General features: G+C 35.1%; 1 long non-coding RNA gene across 1 annotated transcript in view; it reads left to right on the forward strand.

Moving 5' to 3' along the window:
* LOC106782865 (uncharacterized) overlaps nt 1-25475 on the forward strand; it is a 189409-nt gene that overhangs the window by 124626 nt on the left and 39308 nt on the right. Inside the window, exons 10-11 of the long non-coding RNA XR_011435471.1 lie at nt 4753-4960; nt 15889-15988. This is a non-coding gene — a long non-coding RNA (uncharacterized lncRNA). The remainder of the gene's footprint in view (nt 1-4752; nt 4961-15888; nt 15989-25475) is intronic.

A 25475-nucleotide genomic window follows, 5' to 3' on the forward strand; every position in this document is an offset into this window, starting at 1 on the left:
CATTCCGTTGGTTTTGCTGTACAGTTTTGGGCCTATTACATTAATATTTTGTCTGCAATCCAAATTTCTTCAGGCCCCATCAGGCAGGGGTCATGATAATAGTAACAGTAGAGTAATTCCAAGTTTACTCCCAAAAAATCCATGCTGGATTTCTAATATATGCTTCGGTCTGTCAGGGACCATACTCTTTCTCAACGTATTGACATCTGTCATTTCATCTTTGACTGCTGGTGACCTCCTCAAACATCTTCGAGGTCGTGCACTGACATGTTCCATACTCCAGTTGTTGATTTTGTCCCAACTGCTTTTCCGCTCTGTGCACTCAGTCACCTGGCTGAATTAATAGGCAAGAGAAAAAGTGTATCATTCTTTTCTAAAGTATAAAAAGAGCCTTTTTCCCTAAAGGCTTTAATGATATTAGAACCCTGTTTAATCTCTCCCAAAATGTTCATCCCAAAGGAATTCTGGAAAAGCCCCTGGGATGAGTGAGAAAATAATCTATACCATATTGGACTCAATCATACTTTCCTTCTAGAGTCTGCCATTTTTTTTAGGTAAACTTTAAAAAATTTTAGAACAGTTTTGATTTACAGAATTATTGTGAAGTTAGAACAGAGAGCTCCCATATACACACAGCCAGATTCCCCTATTATTAATATCTTACATTGGTATGGTGCATTTGTGATAATTAATGAACCAATATTGATACATTATTAATTAGAGACCATAATTTAAGATTTTCTCCTTTTCCCCTAATGTTATTTTTCTCTTCTAAGATCAAAACTAGGAACATATTTTACATTTAGTAGTCATTTCTCCTTAAGCTGTTATTGGTTCTGGCAGGCTCTCAGGATTTCCTTGTTTTGGATGACCTTGACACTTTTGAGCATTACTGGTCAGATATATTGTAGAATGTCTCCCAGTTAGGATTTATCTGATATTTTTCTTATGATTAAACTAAGCTAATTCACCTGTGCTGCCACAGAGTTACGTTACCTTTCTCGTCACATCTCATCAAGGGTATGTCTATCAATGACTTATCACTGTTGTTTACTTTGATCATCTGGATTGAGTGGTCTTTGTCAACTTTCTACACTTTAAAGTTTCTCTTTCTCCTCCCCACCTTCTTCACATGCTGAACTCTGTAAGAAAGTCACTATGTACAGTCTATACTTATGGAATGGGGAGTTATAACTCACTTTCTCGAGGGCAGAGTATCTACATGCATCATTTCTTCTGCACAGGATATTTGTCTTTTCTTCCCCATTTGTGGATCAAATGCTGCTGGATGTAGTGTTTATTTTACATTTGCATTGTTGGATTAGATTTGCTAATATTTTGTTAAGAATTTTTGCCTTGATGTTCATGAGACATATTGTTTCATGGTTTATCTAGTCTCGGTATTAGGGTAGTGCTGGCATCACAGAATTAGTTAGGAAGTGTTCATTTTGTTTCTATTTTTTGAAAGATATTGTAGAGACTTGGTATCATTTCTTCCATGGGTATTTGGTAGAATTCACCAGTTCAACCATCTGGACCTGTTGACTTCATTTTGGGAAGATCATTAATTGTTCTAATTTTTAAAATAGGTATAGAGCTAGTTAGAGTATTTTTCCTTGTGTGAGTTTTTGCAGCTTGTGTTATTCAAGAAATTGGTCCATTTTATCTAGCTTATCAAATTTGTGGGCATAGACTTGTTCATAATATTTTGTTATCCTTTTACAATCTATCAGATTATAGTGATGACTGCATCTAATTTCTGATATTAGTAATTTGTATTCTTGTTTTTTCTTTGGTTAATATCGCTAGAATTTTATCAATTTCGTTGATCTTTTTAAAGAATCAGCTTTTGATTTTGTTGATTTTTTCTTTTGTTTTCTGTTCTCAATTTCAATTGTTCCTGCTTTAATTTTAAATATTTATTTTCTTATGCTTAAAGCTTATATCGCTCGTCTTTCTCTAGTTTCCTAGAATTGAAGCTTAGATTATTGATTTTAGATCTTTCTTCTTCACTAACGCATGTTTTCACTGCTACAAATTTTCCTCCAAGCGCTGCTTTCACTGAAATCCACAAATTCTGATAAGTTGTACTTTCATTTTGATTTAGTTCAAATATTTTAAATTTCTCTGGACGCTTCTATGTATCAAGTCTTATTTAGAAATATTGTTTAATTTTCATTAATTTTTGAGATCTGCCACCTGTTTTTCTGTTTTCATTTCCTGCTAAATTCCATTAAAATTTATATGATTTCTCTTCCTTTAAATTTCTAAAGGTGTATCTATGGCTCAAAATGTTCTCTATGTGAGTGAACATTCATATGAGTCTGATAAGAATGTGTATTCTGCTGGTCTTGGGTGGAGTGGTCTATAAATGTCAATTAGATCAATCTGATTAAAGTGCGCTTCAGGTCAAGTACAGCCTTAGTGATTTTCCACCTGCTTGATATCTCAGTTACTGATGGGAAGTGTTGAATTCTCCAACTATAAAAGTAGAAATGCCTTTTGTCCTTTCATTTCTATTAGTTTTTGCCTCACATATTTTGATGCTGTGTTGTAAGATGCATGTACATTGAGGATTATTGTGTCTTCTTGGAGCATAGACTCCTTTATCCTTATGTGAAGTGTGTCTTTATCCCTGATAATTTTCTTTGTTTTGAAGTCAGTTTTGTCTTAATAGCTACTCCAGTTTTCTTTTGATTAGTGTTAGCATTTTATATATTTCTCCATCTCTTTATTTTTAACCAATCTGATTCTTTGAATTTTTTCTTTTTATTCACTCTGACAGTCTTTGTCTTTTACTTGGTATATTTAAACCGATCACATTTAAAGTGATAGTTGATATACTTGGTTCAATAACAACCAGGTTTATGATTATTTCATTCATTGCCGGAGGTTCTTGCTCTGTGTTCTCTGTTTTTGTGTGCATTTTATGTAATTCCATTTTATCTCCTCTCCTAGGAAATAAATTACATCTCTCTTTTTTTAAATTACAGTTTCCCTGGAGTTTACAATACACATTTTTAACTAGTCTATGTCTACCTTAAAATGACACTACTATTCACGTGTAATAGGTACCTCAGAACAGAGTATTTCAAATTCTACATTCTGTCCCTTGTCACATTGCTTTCTTTCATTTCACTTAACCATAGGTTATGATCATCTGATACATTGTTATCATTACTACTTTAGTTATTTAAATAAATTAAAAATAGGAAAATGAAATATTTTATTTTTCATTTGTTCCTTCTTTAGTCGTTTCCTTTCTTTATGTAGACCCACATTTATGACCTGTATCGTTTTCCCTCTGCCTGAGAAAAATCTTTGAACATTTCTTGCAAGTCATATCTGCTAATAATGCATTCCCTCAGTTTTTTGTTTTGTTTTTGGTCTGAGAATATTTCTATTACTTAACTTTTGAAGCATAACTTTGCAGTTTAGCATTCTTGGTTGTTTTTTTTTTCAACATTTTAAATATTCCATATTACTCTCTTCTTGCTTGTACAGTTTCTAATGAGAATCTCACCACAACTGATCTGTTTGTTCAAAGGTCTTTATTTTGGTTTTTTGATCTTTGCCTTTTTTCCATTTTTTTTGGAGTTTGAATACAATATACCCTTGATTTTGTTTGCAGTTTGAATATGATATGCCTAGGTTTAGTTTTTGTTTTTTTGGTATTTATACTACTTTGGGTTGTCTGAGCTTCCTGGATCTGTGGTTTTTAATCTTTCATTAATATTGGAAATTTCACAGCCATTATTGCTTCAAATATTTCTTGTGCTCCATTCTTTCTTCTTTTTCTTTTATTTCCATTATGTGTATGTTATAGCTCTTAAATTTTTCCCTCAGTTCTTGGAACTTCTGTTCCATTTTTTTAATCTCTTTTTTAATTTAAGTCTGGCAAGTTTTATATTGACGTATCTTTCAAGCTCACTGATTCTTTCCTAAGTCCCATATATTAATGAGACATTCTTCGAAGACATTCTTCATTTTTGTTAAGATATTTTTTATTTGTAGCATTTCCTTTGATTCTCTCTCAAAATTTCCACCTGTCTACTTATATTACCCATTTATTTTTTCTTGTTATCTGGTTTATCTATTAGCATATTAATCATAGTTATTTTTATGTTGTCTGATAGTTCCAGCATCTGTGTTATATCTGAGTGTTGTTCTCATGCTTGCTTTATCTCTTTAGACACTTTTTTCCCTAGCCTTTGACATGATATGATTCTAGATAGAAACCAAACATGTTGCATAGGATAATAGGACAAAGGTAAATTGTTGGTATAGGAGTTGGGCTTTGTTTATTGTTCGTGCAATTTACATACCAGAAGCTTTAAGTTTCTCTGTTGTCCCTGTTTTTGTCACTCCTCTAAATCTGGGCTTCCTTAGTACTCCTCTGAAAGAGTCTGTGTCTTTTTCAGCTGTAATCCACTATTGTTATATTTGAGTCCTGTTGGTAGTGTTAAGGTGTTGAGAAGAGAGGCTTCTGTAACCTTCCAATTTATCTCAGTCTTTAATGGGCCTGTTTCTCTGGCTTTGACCTTCAAAAGATTTTCCTCTTGTTTAAGTTTTTCCTTCCTTATGTGAGACAGGAAATCTGGAGTGGGCTAAAGTGAGAGGAATGCCCTTCTATCAAGCCTCTGGGATAAGACTCTAGTAAAGTCTTTCCCAGGACAGTGGGCCTTTGTTAGAGAGAATGCTCCTAGTGTAGTGATGTAATTAACAAGATTACTCTTCTCCTCCCTTTCCTAGAGCCAGGAGGGGATCTTTCTTGCGTCTTCACCATGAGAACCTGAGGTTCTTGAAAATAAATCCCATGAAAGCCTGGGGATCTCCTGAAGACTGCAGACCTGAGAAGTTTCTCCCTTTCACATAAGTCCACACTTAGCCTCCAACAATTCCTCAAAATTACCATTTAATTGTGCCTGTCAGCTTGTGACTCCAGTGGCTTCTGCTCCAGGTGAGGAGGTCTTTACTATGACTCCAAGTTCACTTGTTTCTCCACATCTCAGGGAGGTAGTTTATCCTGGCACTTCAATTCTCTCATGGGTCCAAGAAAAGTTACTGATTTTTTGTTTGTTCCACTTTTATTATTTTACTTGTAGAGAATGAAGTGATGTCTTCAAAGCTTTTTACATATCAGAGGTGAAAGTAGAAATCCTACCATTGTTTTTTGGAACCACAAACTTGAAATTGCTTTGAAAATGAAAGCCGGTATTCAGTAAGATGATATTTTGAGTGATAGGAGCCATCTTGCTGAACTACACCAGAAATATTTTATGCAGAATACTTCTTTCTTGCAGTGTGGCGGGAGTAACATAAAGTCATATGCCATCCAACAGTTTAGGAACAGATTTTCTGCAAACTGGCAAAATCATATACCAAAAACATGCATTTGTAAGATAATTAAGATGTGTCTAATTTGACAGTCTTACATCAATATCATTGTTGTGTTTGCTTGGAATAGAGCCTACTCAGAAACAAAGATAGAATTGTCATGCTTATTGTTTTTAATCAAAAATGCATTTTAAGTTATACTCATGTTTTCTTCACTCATTTCTCCAGTGTGCCCAGAAATTTTAAATATGGCATTTTATTTCTAGCGTACTGTAGCCCATTTACTTTGCTTCTTACTTAAATAATCCTGGTATAGGGTTCTATTTATTCATGGAAATTGTAGCTTTATCTGGCCCCTCTGAAAGCTCTACCTGTGAGGCATAGGAAGACTGGAATTGATGTTAGATCATTTACCATCTGCAATATGATTTCTATTCTCCATTGAATATTTCATGTTAGCATTAGAAAAAATTTTGCCTGAAACCGTTGCAAAAACAAACCTTCTTCCTCAAAAGTGTTCATTTTTCACAGAATCACTAGGTTGTCCCCTGCCTACAGAATGATATTTTGGGAACCCTTTTTTTTTTAAACATTCCATTACAAACTTTGCTATACTATACAGCTTATTTTTCCACACCCACACACCTACACACCCACACATCCACTAGCATTAGTTTGCTGAAGTGTGAAACAGGACTTCCTGGTGGCATCTTCACATTTTACGTAACTGTTGGTGAAGCCACTGCTGACACTGGGAATGTCACTGCAAAATCCTGAGACTTTGCGGAGGAAAGAAAAGTGTTATCCAATTATTTGCTCAAAATATAGCACTGGCAAGTAACTGAGAAAGCAGTCTCAACCTAACTGTCAACTCTTCAAAATCCATGGCTTACCCGTTTGAGGCATCTTTCTTGTTAAAAGCCTTTATTAAACAATTTAAAAACTATGATTTCTAGAGTTTTGCTCATTTAAGAGACAAGAAGGAAATATCTACTCAGCAAGAAAATGAGATATGATTTAAATTGGTTGGCTTCACAGTCTGACTTCAGGAGACAGTTGTGGAGCTCAATTTGAGAATTTGTGGTTCTCAAATTATTGTGCTCTGAAAGAATGATTTTGCAAGCCTATCTGTAACAGCTTTAGAGAGCAGCAGTTCTCTGAATAGTTAGGACAAAAATTGCTATAGGTTGAATTTCTCTGATCATTGAGGGGAGCTGATGTTTCTTTGCCTGATTTATTCTTTATTTATATCCCTACAGTCAATTGCAAGCCCTCTATTTCATTTACAGTTCTCTACAGTTAATTTTAAATCCTCTGTGTTGCCGGTTAAAACCGCGTATGTCAGATCTCGATTGTAAAAGTCTAGTTTTACTCTAAATTAGCCCAACAGGGAGGGAGAGGAAATCCTTTACGTGAAATTATAATTTTGAACGGAGACAAAATTGAGATCGTTGTTTCAATTTATTTAAAAAATTAAATGATTGTGATGAAATGCAGATAGCTCGTGGGCTGTTGTTAGGTTTCTTTTTCCTGTCCATGTAGAGAAATAGAAACTGCATCAGTGATGTGCAATTACAGCAGTGATCATTACCCGCACAGAGCCATATTTGTTCTGGAGTTCTTTAATCCTTTTACTTTTCTTAATTTATGGCATTGCTTTCTAATCATACTTTCTCTTAAACACTCAGTCCAATGCTTAACATACTGGGTTTATACATAGGTATTTTTACCATGCAGCCACTGATGTAAATTCGGTCCTATGGTTTTACCACAACCACTTGCAGCATTTGCAATACCGTTTCCTAATCTTGGGCTTATGGACTGTTTCTACAGGGCAAATGCTATGTAAGTGAATGAGATGATATTATTGATATTGTCATGTTTTGACTTAAGCGAGCACACATAGCCATGTCCTCTTTTACCTAGGAAAGTTTTAGAAATGGCTATAAATTTCCACCCTAGATATTAGTCATAGAAGACTATTAGGACTTTCTATCTAAATATTGGAGATTGAGATTTCTTGCTTTATTTCTTATAACATCCTCTGTACTTCAGAATGTATTTCATATACATATATATATGTGTATATATCCATTTATCATATATAACTTTTATTAAAAATAAAATATTAAATATATATTAAAAATGCTGGTAAGCAAAAATCAAAATAAATTAAAACCACTTAGATATACAGATAACTAATATTTGGTGAATTCTTATTATATGCCATGTATAATTTTGAGATCTTTACATATAATAACTCTTTTAATCCTTCCAACAACCTTATGAGATAGGTAATATTATTCTTTCCTTTTTACATATGAGAAGACTCAGGTACAAAAAGGTTAAATAAGGTGCTCAGAAATGTATAGCTAATGAAGGTTAGAGTCAGATTCTAAAGATAGATCTGCACCAGAAGCCAGAGTTATTTTTTTTAAATTTTTTATTAAGGTATAATTGACATATAACATTACATTAGTTTCAGATGTACATCATAATGATTCGATATTTGTATATGCTGCAAAATGATCATCATGATAAGTCTACTTACCATGGGTCACCATATATAGTTACAAATTTGTTTTTCTTGTTATGAGAACTTTTAAGTTTTACTCTCTTAGCAACTTTCAAATACAAAATACAGTATTATTAACTATAGTCACCATGCTGTGTATTATATCCCTATGATTTATTTATTTTTACCTGGTAGTTAGTATCATTTTATTTCTTTTTTCTTTTTTTTTTTAATGAACATTAGCCCTGAGCTAACATCTGCTGCCAATCCTCCTCTTTTTGCTGAGGAAGACTGGCCCTGAGCTAACAGCTGTGCCCATCTCCCTCTACTTTACATGTGACAAGCCTGCCACAGCATGGCTTGATAAGTGGTATGTAGGTCCACACCCAGAATCAGAACCCGCGAACCCCAGGCTGCCAAAGCTGAGCTTGAGAACTTAACTGCTGCAACACTGGGCCAGCCCCCTGGTAGTTTGTATCTTTTGAACCCCTTCATCCATTTTGTACCCTCTACCCTCTCTCCCCTCTGGCAACATCTAAGCTGTTTTCTGTATCTATGAGCTTGGTTTTGTTTTATTTTGATTTGTTTTGTTTGTTTGTTTGTTTTTTTTTTTTTTAGATTCCACATATAAGTGAAATCATAGAGTATTTGTCTTTCCCTGTCTGACTTCTTTCACTTGGCATAATACCCTCAAGGTCAATCCATGTTGTCACAAATGAAAACCCAGAGTTCTTAATCCCTATATTACAATGACCTTTTATTTCCACAATTCTGTTACTTTGGAATAATGAGTTTTAATAATATTATGTGGATTATTTAATTATTCTAATTTTTGTTCTCTGTGGATATGATAAATTAATTATGCATTATTTCAAAATTTTGTTTCATAATCAATGATTTAACATCCCAACACTTTCATTTCGCCAAATACTCTTTTATAATATAATTTTAATATGTATAGTTTGGGCTACACGTTTTCAATATTTTGGAACATTGTGTACAGACTACAGTTTTCTTCTCAACATTTATTCAAACATTCTTACCTAGTGATAGAATGAATGAGTAGATATATGGCTACTCTGAAAACAGTTTACACTTCTCATCCTCTCTCACACTTGGGTGTGGTCAATGGATTGTAGTCAGAAAATGTCCTGTTCCATAAACCTTTAAAAATGAAAGGTTCCTGTCTATTGTTATTTGTATCTTCCTTCTTCCCACTCTCTGGAATGCTGAGAATATGACTGGAACTGGATCAGCCATCTTGGATGATGAGGTTAACGCTAAGAATGGAGTTAGCACAGGGCTAAGAAGCATAATAGAAGTAACCTAAATCCCTGAGGACTCAGAGCAAAGCCTCCATTGCAGGCCTGGATTTTATTCCTTAAAATGTTTATGTGAGAAAGGAATAAACTCTTACTTTGGTTAAAAGACTCATATTATGAATATCTGCTACTCATAGCCAAACTGGGCAGAAAAGTCACTCTATACTTACACCAAGTTTCATCACAAATAGAGATTGCTACTCTACTTAATCAAAGTTGAGTAGTATTGGCCATATGTTTTTTAGCAGGAGAATTATCACTATCCTTGAAATGACAGCTATCTTTCTCCATAGCACAAATATGATCACTCTGAGCCAATGTGCTCACACATTCAGGGTGGTAATGGTGGGGTGGACTAGAAGATAGAATTTTTGATCTGTATAGAATTGTTTACCAGGCTAGACCAGTTATCATCCCCCTCCACCCGCTACTCCTTGCCTGGATCCTGGCTCTAGTCCATTATAAGTAGGCCTGGCTTTTACTGGTCCATTGCTCCCCCAAGGTGTCTGAATCATGAGTATGGTGTACCTATCATTGCTATTTATCAATTAGTTTATCTTATTTAGATTGGCAGAGTTTGACTAAGAGTAGTTAGAAAAACATTCTTCTAGTCAGTTCATAGCGAGCAGTACTGTAAACTGCTATAATATTTAAATTCAAATATAGATTGTATCTACTCTTTTCCTGGTGGAGATATTCATGTATTTTTTAGGAAGTTTCATAGGGATAGCAACTTTATAGGAAGGGTGCCCTTTCTCACTCTCAAAGTTTAGATCATCAATAACAGAACTTAAAGAAACAACCTGCACGATATGTTTTGCCAATTTATTTTTCCTTTGACTAAAGCATGTATTATATAGGTATACATGATCTACATAGTGGCCAATATAGTATATAATTTATTGATTAATATCTGGTTCATCATTATGACATGTTTTCCTGAGAGGAACATTTTCTCAATAGAAAGGTGCGTTTCTGGTTTGTCTTAGCTTGAGTTTCCACATGCAAAGTGAAGTGAAATATTTTGGTACATTTTCAGACATATTGTGAATTACATGTTATGATAAAAAATATTTTTAGCCTAGCATTTTAGGGGTGGTTGATTAAGTAATTTACTTTATATTGTTGGCATAGACTAAGGTACATTTTAAGATAGTGGATAAAAAAAGAAAAAGCTTTACCTTTTAAATATACAGTAAGCAAAGTTAAACCAACCGTATATATTCATCAAACTAATTAAACGTGTCATGTCAATCACGTATCATATTCCTTAGGTTGATAATCAAATCAAAGCTTTTAAATTTAAAATAATTGAAAAATATATTTTTAATAGGCAAAACGGATAAAAATTGGAAGTATCAAATTGAATAATCATAATCACAATTGAGCTTTTAGGTGACAGTTAAGCCCCCAGACATCTGAAACACAGAAGGTCTATGTAGAATGATAGTGTAAGAATTTAAAAAGAGCTTTTATAAAATAGACATATGGTATCATGATCACTGTGATATAAATTCCTCTGCACACACACCCAGACACATAGTTTGATCATGGAAGTAGTTCTGGGCATTTGGCATTACTGTCCTTGTTATGAATATACTGAAATTCTTACCAGATTGAATAGTTTTTTTGACTCCAACCAATGATGCAGAGCAACAAATCTAAGATACGTGGATATGGCTTGTTCCACTGGGAAAAAAACAAAAAAAATGTTTGATGACAGCTGCTTGACTATTACCCAGGGAAACATCAAACATCTGAGTGAATGTCTGATTATGATTCTAGAGAAATCCTGTAAGTTATGCCGCTCCATTACCTACTCGCTCATTCAATCATATGAATAATGCAATCCATCAGAGTGAAAAAAAAGGAGTCAAAGTGTTTGTTTCTTGGAAGAGTTGGGTAAAATAATTAGTAATTTTTTACGACTAAGAATTTTCTAATTTTAAGCAAATATTTCATGATTATTGAGAATATTTCAAGGACTACTGGCAACATTTTCATGTACAGATGAAAATTGATTCTGAATGTGTATAGCAAGTAAAAATCTTACACTCACTGTTTTAAATATGTACTTTTGGAGCTTGTTGCTCCGTTATAGCTCTTTCTCATAAAAGTAAAGTGAAGAAAAATATCAGAGCCACTTAAAGATTCAGCAAACTTAAATTGGAAGTGCATTACCTTTCATAGTACATTTGTGAAGCTCAGGTGAAATTTAGACTTTATCTGTGATATCTGTATTTGGTATTACCAAAATGTTCCATTATTTATCAATATTAAAAAAAAAAAAAAAAAAACTCCCGTGAAATTTTACTATCGCTATTCTTTTCTTCTCATTACCTGTGTTCAACCCGGCTGATAGTCTATATTCCATACAATGTTTTTCTTCTTCTGAGTTTCACCCACATATGTAACTGTCTAATCAACATTTGCATTTTTTCTGAAGAATTTGCTTTAGTGCTCCTCTCCTTTCTGCCTGCTAAACTTGCGGATTTACTAGGAGTCCCCGTCTCGGGGAATGGTATCATAATTTGCATGATAATGAAAGTCAGTGACCAGAAAATAGTTCTCTCTTTCCCAAATTCTGTGTGTGACCGTCACTTTCTAATCTACCCCAACTAAAGCACGTGCACCAAATCAGTCTGTCACATTCCCATAAATGATTGTATTCACTTTAAGGAGTGGACAACTGTAATAATTACCAAACTAGTCTCCTAGAATTGAATATTTATCCCATCAAATCCATACTCACAATTTTCATATATTTATACAATAAAAATATTCTACTATTTGCTTCATTTACTCATTTTTGTCTATAGAAGGAAAACAAAATATCCAGCCACTTAAATATTGCCTGAGAAGACATCAAGTTCTGCCTTTACTGGCTTTCCAGCATCGTCTCTTACTGAAGTTCTCCTCAGATATCACCATTAAGTATTAAAAATCTTATCTTTGCAGTCCTTAAAATTTGATTTTGCTAAAAATGGTCTCTCTTTTTGAAATGCTCTTCCGCCATACAATTGCCCCCTTATACCTACCATCACTACAGTCTGCACACTGCGTTTTGTCTACAGATAAAATCTACTCATCTTTCAAGAGTTAATCCATATAACCTTCTCTGTGAAGTTTTTTATGGATTCCAGAGTCATAGTTTACCACTCTTTCCTTTTTCTGCAACTGAACCTTTTGTTTACTTCTATATAGACTCCAGGATCTTAATATTGCATTGAGTTTGCGTGTCAGTTTCTTTCTAATAGATGGAAAGCTCACTGGGGTTTTGCATCGTGCCTAATTTAGTTCTACATGCACACTGTTCAAAACAAGGCCTTCAGAAAATCGTCATCCAATGAGTGAATGAATCATAAAGCAACAAAACAAAATGAAATGTGTATAGCACTTGACTATAAACAAAAAACCTTCATATTGCATTCCAAGAAATGAGAAAGAAATAAAACATAAAATACAGTAGAAATCAAGATTCCAGTTTTACATCTAAAAACTCCAAAATATTTATTTTCCCAGTGTCACATCATGAGAAAGGGAGTGGAAATTTGGATGCAGGTCTGCTGATGAAATGGCTTCATTTCAGCTTTTGAAACACAAAGTGTTATTTAAGTATACTGATAATTTGGAAAATCTATACAGTTAGGATTACATAAGAATTTGGGTTGTGTTTTGCCTCTGTCTTTAAAACAAATGAGATCCTTGGGGCTGGCCAGGTGGTGTAATGGTTAAGTTTGTGTATACCACTTCAGCAGCATAGGTTTCAGGGATTCAGATCCCAGGTGTGTATATACACAGTGCTCATCAAGCCATCCTATGGTGGCATCTCATTCAAAATAGAGGAAGATTGGCTTGGATGTTAGCTCAGCAACAGTCTTCTTCAAGCAAAAGGAGGAAGATTGGCAACAGATGTTAGCTCAGGACAATCTTCGTTACCAAAAAAAAAAAATGACTTTAAGTAAATAAATAAAGAAAGAAAAGATATGAGATCCTAGGAAGTCATTTACCTTCTTTGGAATTCAGTTTTCTGAGAGTAGGACTCAGTGCCTTCTAACGTTATATTTAACTCTCAAACCCTATGAAACGTTATTTTCTGGTTTGAGGGTTATAAAGTTTTGATAATAATCAAAATGACTTTATACTTTTCTTTGTAATGTAATTGACAACTGAGATGTAACAGTGAAATGCAAGCTTTGATCAGGAATTTCTTGGAAATCTTTCTTCCTGCATGATCAACTTTTTTTTTTTTAATAATTCTCCACATAAGTGCCTAGTGACTTTATTCAGTCTGTCGGATAATCACAATACTTCAAACTCCATTTTTCCACAGAAGTGATTGTTTTTAATTAAAAAATGGTTTACTTATACTTGGGAGAAAATGTTAACATATGTGAAGTGTGAAAACAAAGCTTATGCTTCGTCCTGGTGCCATTATGATGAGAGGTGTGTTTTATCACACAGATGGGGGGAAATAGAGACACAGACAAACATGTGTGCACATAAACACATACCTACTTTGCACCCTGAAAAAAAAAAAAAACTTGAGTAGTCTGTCCAACTGGTCCAGCTATAGTTTTCAAAAGTAAGGAAGTCTTAATCGTTTTCTGCAAGTTACTCAATAACAAGAAAACAACACATTATCTTTTTTTTGTACAGTGCTATCTGAAGAGAGAAAGTTGGTAGCTAGAATTCAAGGACACATTCATGAGAAGGACTCTCAGGGACTTATCCTTTTAAATGTATAGATATTCCTTTTTTTTGTTTCTCTGTAGTAAGATTTGTCTATGCTCTCAGTTACAATTGCTGTTTTTCAGAACAAAATTCTCTATTTCAGCTTGTCTGGGCTGTTTTGTTTCATGCATCAGAGATCTCTTATTTCTCTGAGGATGTTAATTGATTTTTAATTTGTTTTATCTTTTCTTCTGCTATTTTTGTTTGTTTGTTTTACCCGAAGTCCTTTAAAAATTTTTTTTCTTATTTTTGGCTCTGACCTTCGTGATAGATTCTCTTCAGATATCTGGCAATCTTTTGATGCTTAACCATATTTAAGTGGGAGAAACTGACATGCTAATTGGAAGATGTTGTGTTGGCTTGGCTTGCTGAGCATTCAACAGGAAGGTGTGTAGCTAATTGGAGGCAGGGAGGTCTATGGTCAGCACATGCAGGCCTTTTCTCTTGTGACCTGTCTTAAAAGACACTCTTGTAAAAAAGAATACATTGTTTTACATCACAATACATAGCCACTTTAAAGAGCTGATAGTTCCGTCAAACAAAGGGCCTTGGGGGGATTCAGATGGATGCCAAAACCCAAGAGCCCTAGGAAATTCTTTTGGGCAAAGAGCTGCCGCTTTGTATCATGTGATCCCAGTGACCTAGACCAAGCTTATTGGAACTTTCAAATTTAATCAGCTATAAGCTGGCTTTCTATTACTTTTAAGGTAATAGAAATTGAAATCTACTTTATCTGGATGAAAATTAACTTAATCACCAATATCCACTTTATAAAGGGTTTGAAGGTGTGACAAATTAAGGGGAGCCAGATAATAAAGGGACAAAAAGCAAAAATATATAATGATTTTGTAGAAGCCATGAGGCTCTAGAAAATACATGATTAATAATAGTGTAGTATTACTGCATGGTTATTATATGCTGGGCAGTCTTCTAACTTATATACGTGAATTTCTTCCATTAATCCTGCTAAAAAGGAAACAACAGGTCCAAAACGGAGTCACTTGTTCTAAGTTCTACATCAGCAAACTGTGTAATTGCAGTTTGAGCCTCTCCCAGAAACGTGACCTTTAATGAGTTGATCTGGAGTTACCTGGTCAGCACAAGTGATGTAATCTGCCTTATAGACCCCTGCCTTCCCCCAAAGGAAGGTGACCTTGCTTGAAACAATCCATTTTTTGCTAGAAACTTCCTTTCTCCACACCCTTCTGCCTATAAAAGCCTTTCATTTTGTATAGCTTCTTGGAGCTCCTTTCTATATGCTAAGATGGGATGCTGCCTGATTCATGAATCATTAAATAAACCAATTAGATCTTCAAATTTACTCAGTTGAATTCTGCTTTTTAGCAATCCTCACCCTGCTGTCTCTCCGCCCTAAGGCTGACTGTACAGGCTATACTATTGAGCTCCTTAGCCCTCTAGTTTTGAGTTGAGTTCAGTTATGAGAACAGAGAGAGAGGAGATCTCAGGATTTACTCTGCTGACTCTCTCCCTACAGGATCTTCTCTAGCTGCCTGCTTTCCTTAGCCAAAAGCCACAGCTCTTTTTGAGTCATCCCTCTCCACATAATTGTTTCCCTCCTTCAGGAAGCTGATGGCCCTTTCCTTGCCTTTCAGGCCTAGGATGGGTGACAGCTTCCACTGTTCCCTGGGCGTTCCTTGCACACTCCTCATCTTTTTCGATAGTCCTTTTATTAAATCTTCCTTTAATTATCCTAAAGTACCTATCATCTATCTTCTACTGGGAACACTCAGTCTACTGACTCATAGCCCTATCTCTGAGCAAAACATGAGTATAATAAAGTATGGTATAGTATAGTAAATATTCTTTACTGCTGAAAAAGAGTAATGATAAATAATAGCTAACTTTTACTGAACACTTATTTAGTAGATGCCAGAAAATAATCTGAACATTTTTATGTATTAAATCACTAATTTCTCATAAATTAATGTGGTGTCTATTATTGTTGTCTCCATTTTGTAGATGAGGAATCTGTGGGACTTGGCCAAGGTCACATACCTAATACATGGTAACGTGGAGATGGAACCCAAGGATGGTTGATTCCAGCCTGTACTCTTGACAGGTACTCCAATGGCACTTGTTAATAGGAAACAGTTAACAGGAGAGAGAAGGCTTCTACTAGAGGTGGCTCTACCTGTCATATCATCCATAGCTTAAGTCCAATGTTGCCAGAACTGGTTTTTGTAAAGAAGTTGGATGTATAGATTTTTTTATATAACCCCTGTTCATTTTTAAGTTTAGACTTAAGCTCTTACTAAAAACAAAAAATGGAAGACAAACCAAAAAACCCACTTTTTGTGGGCCAAACAAAAGTTTATACTCCCCAAAAATGGTCCACTGAGAGGCCAGCCTGGTGGCACAGTGATTGAGTTCACATGTTCTTCTCTGGCAGACTGGGGTTTGCTGGTTTGGATCCCAGCTGCGGACCTAGGCACCACTTGTCAAGCCACGCTGTGGCAGGCGTCCCACATATAAAGTAGAGGAGGATGGGCACGGATGTTAGCTCACGGCCAGTCTTCCTCATCAAGAATAGAGGAGGATTGGCAGCAGATGTTAGCTCAGGGCTGATCTTCCTCAGAAAAAAAAAAAAAAAATGATCCATTGGATAGCATTTTATGGCCTTTCAAAAACTAAGATAAATATCCAATTAACATGTAACATTACATTCCTGTGCTTTTTTCATTAATAGATTAATCTTGAAGTAAATTTCAAGAAAACTGTCTTCAAAATAGTTTCTGTAGAAGCATTTCCTAAATTGAAGGTTTTCCCATTCTTTACTTATCTGTTTAAGACACAGCTCATTGACACCTTGACAGCACAGTCTTGTATTTTCTATGCAGTGGTCTTAGAGTAATCCTGGGGGATTGTATTCTACACATGGAAAAACTTTTCTTGATCCCCTGCTTGTATTAAATTTCTTGGGAATGAAGTTTTGTATAATTGTAAAATATTGCCTTTAGAGTTGAATAGATCTGATTGTAGAGACCAGCTCCCAACCTACTAACTATTGACTTGGGAGATCAGTTTCCTCATCTCTAAAGATTGTAATGACAATGTCTAATTTGTAGGTTTGCTGAATATTAAATAAGATTATATGTACACAGCACTAGCACATAATGAAAGCTCTAGAGTGCAATATCTTGGTTAGAATCCTGAACCAAACCTTAATTAGCTGTTTTGTTTGTATAAGTTACCTAACCTCCGTATCCCCCACCCACCTCCCTCATCACCAGTGGTTCTCAAACTTGAATGTACGTTAGAATAGCCTGGTTGTTAAAGTACAGATTCTTGTGCCTCATTCCCAGAGGTTATGATTCAGTAGGTCTGTGTAGGTCCCAAGAATTTGCATTTCCAACATTCTCCCAAGTGATGTTGATGCTGTTGGTTTGGGGATCATGCTTTCAGAAACACTGCTTTATGCATGCTGTTAATAAGCCGACATTTTTCATAGGAGTGTTAATGAGCCTTAAAAGATGCAATAGCTGTAAAACATTGATCTCCAACTGCCTAAGAATGTAAAGTTCAAGGAAGGGTAGCTAGTTGATATCATTATCCTTATTACTCTAAAATATTTCTTTCCCAATTTTCTTTCAAAAATGTAGTCAAGAATTTGTCTATAGAATTTCTCTCAGTATCATGATTTCTTCTTCTTTGAAATGAAGATTTTTTTCCATTCATAAGAATGACACTTTTTCATAAAAGAGGAGTAATACTTCTTCATAAAAGATGGGTGATTTGAATATTAAGACCCCAGCATCATCCAAAAATGTATGTATATAAGTATAGCAGTTGACTATTGCTGCAATAATGCTGTGTAACTGAGAGGCTTAAAGTAATACAGATATATATATATATATATTTTAAAGATTTTATTTTTTTTCCTTTTTCTCCCCAAAGCCCCCCAGTACATAGTTGTATTTTCTTCATTGTGGGTCGTTCTTGTTGTGGCATGTGGGATGCTGCCTCAGCATGGTTTGATGAGCAGTGCCACGTGGGATGCTGCCTCAGCATGGTTTGATGAGCAGTGCCACGTCCGTGCCCAGGATTCGAACCAATGAAACACTGGGCCACCTGCAGTGGAGCTCGAGAACTTAACCACTGGGCCACGGCGCCAGCCCCCAGATATATTTTTATTGCTCTTTGTTCTGAGAGTCATTAGAATCAGCTCTGTCTTAGGGTGAAGCGTGACCCAACTGGGTTGGCTTCAGGCTTTAGGTCAGGGTCTGGTCCATCCCACTGATCCATTCTGAAGCCCAGACTGAAGCAACAACAGCTACAGGGAACGTACTTCTTTTGTGGTACTTACAGGGACACGAGAGGAAAGCCAAAGCACCTAAGCACATATAAGTACCTTGTTCGTGTCACATCCACTAATATTCCGTTGGCCAAAGCAAGTCCTTTGTCCATACTCAACATTAACAGTGTCAGGGGTACTTTCAATCACTCTAATGGGACATGCAACAAAGCCACCTGGCAAAAAAGATTTGCATACAGGTAGAAAGCAAGGAATTAAGAACAATGATACCAAAAGGAAGACTATTTAGAATATTCCAGACAAGAATACTCTGGAGAGATGCATGTTTTCACATATTGATATCACTTCCTTTCAGAAATAAAATCTTCAGATTTTTTTCTGGGGAATGACTGTGGGAAAGTGTGGAAAGTACAGTGCACGTTGGTAACACAAAGGGAGGCTGCCTTCAATTGAAAAGTAATAACATTTTACCTGTTTCTAGCTACTCTTTATAAGACTGGAGGTCTCCTTCAACTGATTATGATGATGAAGATCTAAAATAAGAATTCACATAAATAAAAGAGGAAAACTATTGTTAGTAATAAGAATTTCGGCTCTTTAAAAGACACTGTTAAGAGACTCAAAAGACAAGCCTCAAACCAGGAGAAAATATTTACAAATCACACATCTAACAGAGGACTAGAATCTGGCATACAGAAAGAACTCTTAGAACTCAACAATTGGAAAACAAACAACAGAATGTAAAAAATAGTCAAAACTTTAAATAGGCACTTTACTAAAAAATTATAGATGACAAAGACACTTTTAGTCATTAGAGTCATGAAAATTAAATCCATAATGAAATATCACAGCACACCTATTACAGTGTCTAAAAGGGAAACATCCAGTCATGGTTGGTGAGGATTTGGAGCAATTGTTACCCTTGTACACTGCTACTGGGAATGAAAATGGGACAACCACTTTAGAAAACAATTGGGCAGTTTCTTAAAATGTTATTCCTATGCCTTTTATATTTCCCAACCATTCCTCTTCTAAGACATATGAAAGTAAATTTTCGTACAAAAATTTGCACATATATGTTCATAGTCATTTTGTATGTAATAGCTAAAAACTGGGAACAATCCAAGTATTTATCACAGTAAACTGATGAAAAAATTGTGGTGCGTTCATACAATGGAATGCTACTCAGCAATAAAAATGAATTAATTTGTGATACATGTAACAAAATGAATAAATCTCAAAATAATTATTATGAGTGAAAGATGTCAAACCCAAAAAAAGTTAATACTATATGGTTATATTTATGTAAAATTCCATAAAATACAAGTTAATATATAGTGACAGAAGGCAGATCAGAGGTTGCCAGGGGCTAGAAGAGGTCTGGGAAATATGTGAGTAAGGGATTAGCAAGGGTCAAGAGGAAACTTTTGGGTGTGTTGTGTCTTCATTCTCATGATTGTCTTGGTAATTTCACAGGTATGTACATATGTCAGAACTTATCAAATTATAGAATTAAATATATACTGTTTATTGTATGCCAATTATACATGAATAAGGCTGTTAATTTTTTTTTAATAAAATAAAAGGAAAATAAAATCAGTGGGCATGATTCTTGCTAATTCTGACTTACTGGTTTTAAAATTCATTCAGTGGTATTACAGTATGAACACCATTTAACCGATAATAAGTTTTATTCTTTGTGGTCTATACTTGTCTCATGAGAATATATTGTCGGATTTTTTTCTCTTCAAACATAAAGGGCAAACTGAGCTAACTACTGCCAGTCCTCTTTTTGCTGAGGAAGCCTGGCCCTGAGCTAGCATCCATGCCCATCTTCCTCTACTTTATATGTGGGCCGCTGAGAAGCAGAGCGTGTGAAAACCGCTGCACCACCGGGCCGGCCCCAAAGTATTACCTTTTCTTTCTACATATACCTGCTGAACTTGTGGTTAATACTTTTTGATGAGTCAAATAAGAAAAGAGGTTTTTTCCAATGAACATACAAATTTATAATATGTTTTTGTATTACCATTATTATATTGTAAGAATTATTAAAACTCTTTGAACTAGTCAGTAGTTAATGATAATCAATAGAAAGCAGAAAGAATGACATTCTGTCTTTAATCAGTTTCCGTAAAAATAGTTTTCATAGCACAAATAGGAAAGTCTTGCTTGTTTACTTCCATTACATTCCAAAAGAGTACTAGCAGATAAATAAATCTTGAGGGGAAATAAAAATGTCATGCCAAGAGCATGTAGATGTAGAGAAAAGTAATAATTATATTCAAAAATGTATCTTGTTGAGGCAGATTATTATATTAAACATGATATACCCCAGTAATCCAGAAAACAAACAACTAAAAATATAGAATTATTGGTTTGTCCCATAGCATTTTGTATCTTACTTTAAATTTTCTTCAGAAATGTACATATATAATCAAACTCCAAGCTGTGTCCAAGAGTCAATAACAATCCGTTTTATTAGCTTCACCTTCTACTCCTAAATTTTATACAGCTATAATTATTTGTTGATTAATTTGAATCAATGACATACTTTAAGTAATGTCTCAACACTTGTTTGTTCTTAAGAGAGCCAGAATTATACAGCTAGGAAGAGCCTTAGAGTTATAATTCTGATGGCAAGTGCATTTTATTTTATTCTAGTTCTTTGAACACTGTTAATCCATGTATGATATATTTGACAAATGTCAATTAACAAGAATGTTCAATTAACCAAAAGACCCAATTTTCTGATTATTTTTGGATAAATGGGTACTTACTAAAATTTCTATAATAATTTCTGTAATAATTGTCATAAATGTAACTTTTATTATTTATATACCCATGCCTAATGAAAGTTAAAGATCTCTGACCTGGAATTCTCTGTATAAGGTAGCTTCCTTTGATATGTGTATCTTGAGAGTCAAAATGCAGAATTCTAGTAAACACAGGATTTACAATGTAGATTTTTATACCATATTTATTCATTAATTAGTAATACTTTATGATTGTAAATGTATGTTACATTAAGCTTCATACTTACAAATTGTGCAGATTATAAAGCTATTTGTCTTTCAGGATGGTGGGAGAAAGGATTTCCTTCATCCTCTTTTATTTATGGTTTCTGTCAGTTTAGTCCAGCAGCTGCCCTTCATTTGCACAGAAATCATTAGTTTCAGCCTCTAGCTTCTTTTGTCACTCCCAGAACCAGCCTAATCATGCCAGTTTTTCAAGACCAGCTTGGCCAAAGCTCCTACTCAGTGTTCTAAACACCAGCTCGATAATAGGGTCTCTTCTAGGTTCTGATAATGCCCCCTTATTCCCTTGGACCTCACAGCCCTATGGGGCAGGTGTTTCCCCCAGTTATTATCTCTGTAGTGATCCAATTTGTGTTTTTGTGCTGTAAGCTCTCCTACCGTCATGTAACTAATTCTCTCTATTAATTTCTCTCCGTTAAAGTACCTTGTGTGATTTTCTTTGATCTGACTAGACACACTGTATAGAACTGATGGGTACATTTTTATACAACTGAAAAAAAAAACTCTTCAAAATTCAATTTGTTTTATATTCTATATTGGAATTAGCATAAACATCATTGTATGATGCATGAAACTCTAGAATTTTTAGGCCATCCATTCTCCCTTTTCTGCCTTTATCTCCCACTCCTTCACTTTTGACTTGTCAGCTGTATTTGCCGTATTTGATAACTCCTTTCTCCATGTAACCCTTTCTTCCATTGGCTCCCAAGATACCACAGATTTGGCTTTATTCTTACCTCTCTGGCTGGCTCTTTCTGTCTCCTCTTTTCTGGTATCTTCTCATCTACTTAATTTCTAAGTGTTTTTTGTTTTCTCTCTTTTGTTAATCTACTCTCTTTTTTTTCCTCTTAATTTACAATCCTTGGAGTTGCTTGGCTTGTGGCTGCATCACTCCAATCTCTGTCTCCACTGTCACATGGCTTTCTTCCCTCTGTGCCTTCTCTGTGACTTGAAATCTCTCTCTCCTTATTATAAGGCCACAGTCATATTGAATTAGGGTACCCTAATCCAGTATAACATCATCTTAATTACCTTTGCAAAGACCCTATTTCTAAATAAAGTCTCATTCACAGTTACTGGGGGTTAGGATTTCAACATAATTTTGGAAGGGACCCAATTAAACCCCCTACCCTCTTTTTAATTTTTGCATGATCTGCGGCTGTGACTGTTTTCCTAAGTACATTTTTAGCTGCATCTTACAAGTTTTGATAGGTTGTATTTCCATAATCATTTAGCTGAAAATATTATCTCATTTCACTTGTAGTTTCTTCTTTAGCTTATTGGTTTCTTAGAATGTATTGCTTAATTTGAAAACACTTTGGGATTTTCTGGTTATCTTTCTGTGATTGATTTTCTGCTTCATTCCTCTGTGATCACAGATCATACTCTATTATTTCATCATTTGAAATTGGTTGAGATTGCTTTATGGTCCAACATATGATCTGTCTGCTAAATGTTTTATGCACTTGGAAAGAATATGATTCCTGCGGTGGTTGGGTGGATGTTCTACATATGTGTCAATTAGGTCCAACTTGTTGAGTATGTACTGGCTCAGATCTTCTAAATCTCTGCTGATTTTCTTTGTACACTTGTTCTATCTTACTAACAAAGGTGTCTTAAAATTTTCAACTATCTTTATGGAATTATCTATTTCTCCTTTTACTTCTTTCGTTTTTTGGTATATTTGGGGATATGTTTTTAGGGCACATGGATATAGAAGAGATTTTGACAATTTTTACCGCGTTCCGTTGCTGCTGTTGAGGTCTGGATTTTCAGAGGTCCTTACTCCAATCATTCCAAAAGTCCATCTCACAGATCTTTTTGCGATTACTTAAAATAATGATATGAATTCTCAGGATACTGAGAGACGTTAGATACCAAAAATTTATGCTGTCCCTTCATTCTTTATTTTATCCAATACTAAGCAGTATATAGAAATTTCCCAGACTGCTTCATGAGCTCTAGTAAAATTGATACTTTTTAATTGCTTCAAGTTCATGTGGCTCACTTCGTGGTGGGGGTTGGGAACTGAAGAGTTTCTCTGTGGTTTAAGTAGAGCTGAATGGAGATGCTTTGTTACTTGATTCACTAGAAGAATTCTGTTTATGATACGTTTCTTTGGAAGCGGCTGTGGGCTCTTGATTACATCCAGTTACATCTCTCTTACATTTATTGGGACACCAAAGACAAGCCACTCAGTGTTTTCTTGGTAACATGGAAAATCAGCAGAACAAATTTATAAACAAATAGTTGTTTAATAATAAAATAGTGGAATTACATGCTATATCCTGGTGTTGCAACTAGACATTTCTGGAAGGGCCACAAAGATATTGGTATGATTTTCTAGGAATAATAGACGTTAGTCACAGTCTGCTAATTCCAACTGCTTCTAATCAAAAGTAAGCAGTATTTCCAAAATATGCCATTTGTGAATGCGAAGGCACTTTTGGTCTAATATAAGAATCTTTCTGATGATCGTTCATGGGTCTAATTAGATGGATTCCCATAGAAATCTAAAGTGGAATCCAATGCAGGCCCACTGATAGATAAACAAACATGCAGGCAACTATCACTTTGTCTAGATTTGGTTTACACTAAAGTAATATGGCCCTCAAGATTTACACAATCCACATCACCAAGTTAAGAGACTAAATAGGGCTTTAGAACTGAAAATGCAGTTGGTAGTACATGAAAATGTAGTTGGTACTACAATGTGTTCATTTCCTTGGAAAAGCTTCTAGTCACATTTTCCTTAGGCCCGCTAAGGGTTCCTTCACTTATCCTGAGCTGACAAGACCAGGATTTCCTCATCTCACCTAGATCGCTGTGCGATCCGACTTACGGGTCTCCCTGCTCCCTGCTGTATCTAGGACATCAGTCTATGAGATGGATGAACATGAATGACCGGAACATTTTTGGGAACAAATTCACCAACAGTCTCCTCACCATTACTAAGAGTTTGTGATTGTATAATAGGTACAATTCTTTCTTTGTATGCTGAGCTGAAACTACATTGCCTATCTTGGAGTCGTTTTTCCACAAATCCCCTTTTAAAAAATGTACATATAATGATATGTTATTCCTTTTATTAAAATCCCCTCTACAGTCTTTCATCATATTCAGATTATAATCCAAACTACTTTCCATGATCTATAAAACCTGTCATTATCCAACCTCTGACAACATATGCTACCACTTTCTGCCTCATTTACTCTGCCACGTGAACCAAATTGTCTTTCTTGTGGTTCATGCACATACTGAGCTAACATTGCCTTTGCCTCCACTGCTTCCTCTGACTGGAACGTTCCTCTCCAGTAACTTTACAGAGCGTATCATCCGACCTCATTTAGGTCTCTGCTCAAATGTCACTTTTTTTGGAGGAATTTCCCAGCTAAATTATCTAAATTAGCAGGTGGTGATCTAGGTAAGGAGAAAATAGATAAAACCGGGTGCTGAGATGAAGATCTCCTCAGTCTGTGAGGAGATACTGGTGGTTGGGAAGTGAGGTGACATTTAAGCTGGGAACAGAATGACAAGGAGCAGTCAGTTTTGTGAAGATGCTTTATAGATGCTGTTCTACGAAAGGATAGACTGTAAAACAGGCTATTGCCTTTGACTTTGGTATCAGTGAGCTTTCCTCATAACATTAATTTTATCTAAAATATTCCTCTTTTGGGGTTGTCCATGTGTTACCCATCCTTCAAAATCCAACTTAAATGTAATTTCTTACCTGAAGGCTTCCATAGCCCCTTTTCTGGAAGGTCTATGCTTCCCTGTGCTCCCTTCACTCCCAAGTTCTACATTTTGTTTTGTGTACAGTGTTTAAACGGGGTATATGCTAATGAAGTTATGTGGAAGGTAGCATGGCTCTCATGTTTACTGATCAAAATGTAATGTATTTTTGTGTTCAATCTGAAACAGAACGATTTTCTTGGACCAAAAAAATTGTGGAACATCATCTTCATATATAATTAAAGATAAAATAGTTATTAAGTAAGTTCAGAAAGATTCAGCAGTGTTCTGATCTTTCCGAAGACAGTAACTTTCATACTTGTGTGCCTTCATATGTGTGTGTGAATGTCTATGTGCATGCGTGTGTATAGGGAAAATCCATACAGTCTGAAAATATAGACTATTATACATGTCATCAGAGATTATAGCCTAAACTATAAAAAAATTAAAGTATTATCTATATTTCCAGATTCTATGGGCACCTGATACATAATTTACTTTGAAAAATGCATGTGTGTTTGTGT

The sequence above is a fragment of the Equus caballus genome, chromosome 2 (assembly GCF_041296265.1).
Source record: "Equus caballus isolate H_3958 breed thoroughbred chromosome 2, TB-T2T, whole genome shotgun sequence".
Taxonomy (NCBI): Eukaryota; Metazoa; Chordata; class Mammalia; order Perissodactyla; family Equidae; genus Equus; species Equus caballus.